This window comes from Daphnia carinata, chromosome 4, assembly GCF_022539665.2.
Source record: "Daphnia carinata strain CSIRO-1 chromosome 4, CSIRO_AGI_Dcar_HiC_V3, whole genome shotgun sequence".
Taxonomy (NCBI): Eukaryota; Metazoa; Arthropoda; class Branchiopoda; order Diplostraca; family Daphniidae; genus Daphnia; species Daphnia carinata.
Window position 1 is genome coordinate 8,025,227 of NC_081334.1, and position 4,485 is coordinate 8,029,711.

Here is a 4,485-nt window from a genome sequence, read left to right on the forward strand (position 1 = left end):
TGTGACGAAAATCGGATGACTTTTTCAGACGATAAATTTGTATTTGATCGTGAACCTGACATTTTCGGATATTGGTTATAAACTGTGTTCTGGAGAAAGTGTTACTTTTCCAACAACACGAAGACGCCGATTTTACAACTCCGATCGGAACAGCTTCCGCCACGACTGGAAATTTATCACACAATCACTTAACACTGATTTGGGATAAAACCTATACGCAGAAGACTAAACCGAAAACCCGACTAGTGGAAGATGGGATGGGTACACTGGTCCGTCTACCGGGTGACGAAATGATTTTCAGGCTTCAAGATGACGCCCAACAACTTGATTTTCAGTTGACGCCTATACAACGCTGTGCCTCTTTACAAAACGAATGCACCAATAAAACTTCGTCGTTTGAGATCATCGGCCAATCAAAACTCAGCGTTTCGACGGCGGCCATCATGGAAAATTTACCAGCCACTTTGGAGACCCCAGCGCCATCTACCGACGAAAATTTAAATGTACCCGCGAATATATTCGAGACCAACTTACCGATCATGAAAATGATTTGGCAAGACAAATTCGGCTGATGCAATGTGAAGCTCGCAAGGCCAAACACGAAAGGGCTGTTACAACTGCTCAATATAACGGATGGTTAGCAGCTTCGCAGTTAAATTTACCACAGTGCACAAAATTACAAGCCTTTGGGAAAACGGTTGTGCTGATTCAATGTAAGGCTTTAAATGTTACATTCGAAGCTATACTGACATCTTGCGGACCGCAACCGAAATTTCAAAATTACACTATTAATCTTGACGGATGGGAACTTGTGAAATATTCCCCTTGTTACTGGACTAATGGTTTTGTTAATTTTAACGACAAACCTTATGTCTACCGTAACGAAACCTGGTTACCAATTGAAGCAAACATTGTGTTACCAGAACAAACGCTTGCGCATTCTTTTCGGTATGAAAATGTCGAATTCTTCGACTACGAACATCGAAGCAACCCGGCATATACCGACAATATGCTAAATCATATGAACATTATGGCCGATATAGCCGCCGCGATTAATGAACATCCTCCACCTGAATTTGCCTTACGCCACCAATACAGTGCATCGAATGTCTTAGTGACATCGGCTAGTGTCGGAACTTATACATCTTGGTGGGACACCATCACAAATTATTTCTTCATCGGCATATTATGTCTTTTAGTGCTTCTCTTCTTACGCATATGTTACGCCTGCGGTCTTTTTACTTTCATCTGGGCTGTATGCTGCCGCCCTTCCGATGATCCAAGACCTGCAGCTCCCGAATCGATTCCGATGCATCAACTCTGATTACGGGACGTAATCTCACGCCGCTGGGAGTGATGTAACGAAGCCGAATACATTACTTTAACTTTTTCTCGCTTTTGCTTCAGTAGTGAACAGAAGTCTGGACATGTCAATTGCAACACCATATACGCAGTGCAGCTGACCCAAATGGACACCTGCAGCTGACTCACGCAGACGATACGCCCTCAACATCACGCCACGTCGAACGGCATCTTTTAATTGGTTACCGCGCGAACGCACAAGCTCCGCCCACTCACGCCACTTTTTGCAACATGCAAAGTTTCGTGATGAACATAGCAGTTGACTGAAATCAGACAAGTAGTTGCAGCCGTGCCAAGTAGTTGCCTTAAGCTTACTCTCCTTGCTTTATTGAGTAGTATTGTGCCTTAGTTAATGTTCCCATCCCTAACCTTGAGTAAAATCTCGTTCTCGTCCCAAGCTATTTCGGACGTTGATTGTCAAATCCAAAGTGTCTGAACTATTGTCGTGTACCGCTCGTGTGGAAGCTGAATTCCAAGTTCGCCTTGTGTCGTTTCTCTTCCATTCTTTCACTCGTGAGTTCACGGTAAGACCCCCTGGTTATTTGTTCTTTCTTTTAACTGTTTTCTCAAATGTCCCTTCTTATCTTTTGCTCTCTTGTCTTTTTAACTCTTGTATCTTAGCTTACAATAAACTCATAAGTCATTGTGGGTAAAACGCCTCTGAGTTCAACATCTTTTTATTGTCTTAATTTCGTAAAGTCCGTCTTCCCACACGGGAAGATGTTTTACATTATTAAATAACTATTTTGAGTGCTTTTCATCGCTTCTTGTGCGACCGACAAGCTCTGCTATCTTCATTTTCCTTTACCATGTTTGACATCTTTATTCCATTTTCGCTACAGCGGTGACGGTAAGATTGACTTCGCATAACTCCATTTTTCTATTTTTTTTTTACCAGTTATGCCCTATAACTGTGTATTCTTGTTTATCCATTGGGCCTATTAGAATAAAATATATTCGACATTGTGGTAACGCCTCCCAAGTTCATTTTATTATTATTATTTGTCTTAATAACGTAAAGTCATACTTCCCACAAGAAGAATGCTTTACACTCCCATCCTTAAAGATATCGCAGACGATGCCATAGAGGACAAGTTGGATCAAAGGCATTTCCCATTTCTGCCTGGACGCCGTGCTGCTCCTGTCTCCCGAAATGCCCTGCCCAGGTAACCACTTCGTGTATGTAGTTGTCGCATAAAAATTATGTGTATCTTGTTTGTTTTTGTTCTAACCAGTGCGCGATACTGGTATAAAATAAATGTCAGCCACATGTGAGGAACGTTTCTCGCATAATCGTTTTTGTAATGGGTGGAGTCTCGTATTGGAAAATGAGATCCTCTTACGAAGTTACGAATTCCGTCAAGGTCATTGTCGGTTAATAACTTTTGCTGCTACGTTTATTTTTGTTGATAGTTTTTTTGTTTTGTTTTAAATGAGCACATCTGTTCGGGAGTAGGACAATAAGTTTAAACGATGGCGGTGAAGGTTTGTATTGCCGTAGGGGTGGGTGGAGTATCAGAGTAAATCCTCCCGTACACGAGGAACACACACACACACACTATCTTAACGACTGTAACTGACAATAATCTAAGACAGGACTCACCCACACGAACTTGAAAGCAACACTAACACTATTGTAAATCGCCACCGTCCACGGAGCCAAAGTTTCTTTGTTTAATCAGCGGGTGAAGAGAAGGGTTGGGAAAAATGTATCGAATAAAACACGGGTTGCGGAATTAGCCTATGCTGGCGCCACACCATACTCCCCCGCATCCGGCGACCCTTGAGCAGGTTCGGCGGATGCTGCTTCCAGCAGGGCGAAGTTTCCGATCCCTCGGCGAGACGTACCGCGTTCTATCTTCACCTCGATGGTACGAACGAATCCATCCGGACCGGGAAATACGTCAACAACGCGGCCAAGATTCCATTGGCTCCGTCTTGATGATTTGTCTATCTCTAAGACTAGGTCTCCTACGGCAAAATTAGTTGTCGGCCTTTTCCATTTCGAACGTCCAGCCAGCGACTGGAGATACCTTCCTCCAATGATCCCAGAAAACATTCAGTACTCGCTTGAGATAGCGGTAATGCTCTTTCGGTAAACCATCGTCGAAAGTACCGTGTGGCGGGCTGGCCGTGTTTGCACGATTGAGGAAATCCGCGAGTGTCAGTGGACGTAAATTCGCTGGATCTTCACTGGCCGTGGTCAGAGGCCTACCGTTCAGTAGCCACGCTAGTTCATACAACATTGTACGAAGCGTCTCCTCTGTCGGGTGACGTAAAGACTTCTTCTCTTCGTCTAGTGCAGCGTACAACGCTCTCTTGGCTGAACGCACGGGAGATTCGTGGGCTCCACCGAAATGAGGCGTTCTTGGAGGCTGGAAATTCCTCTTCGGCCAGTTGCGGGAACTTCGCGTACAGTAGTCAGAGTACTCAATGGTCTGAATGGGTCGAATGAGGGTTCCGTTGAACCAGATAATAGTCCCGTCGGACCCGGTGTTGCCTTAGTCGGCGACAAAGCCTGCTTTGTCGTTTCCATCTTCTTAGCCCAATGGTTCAAAGGACCAATGTTCGGGAGCTCGGAAGTAGGGCAATAAATTTAAGCGATGGCGGTGAAGGTTTGTATTGCCGTAGGGGTGGGTGAAGTATCAGAGTAAATCCTCTCGTACACGAAGTAACACACACACACACTATCTTAACGACCGTAACTGGCAATAATCTAAGACAGGACTCACCCACACGAACTTGAAAGCAACACTAACACTATTGTAAATCGCCACCGTCCACGGAGCCAAAGTTTCTTTGTTTAATCAGCGGGTGAAGAGAAGGGTTGGGAACAATATATCGAATAAAACAATAGAAACACGGGTTGCGGAATTAGCCTATGTTGGCGCCACACCAACATCACTGATTGTGTTTGGTATTTGCTCGTAGGTTTAACTCACCTTTTGACTCCGGAGAGCTTCCTTGATGACGTCAAGGAACTGCTTAACGGCCACTGAAACGTTTCACGCTTTTTGGACGAATAGAAAAAGAAAAACGTGCAGCCATGCAGTACGTTAGAGTCCTAGTCTATGACGGCAAAGTGCGGATGTTTTTCCCCCCATCATAAGTAGTCGCATTCAC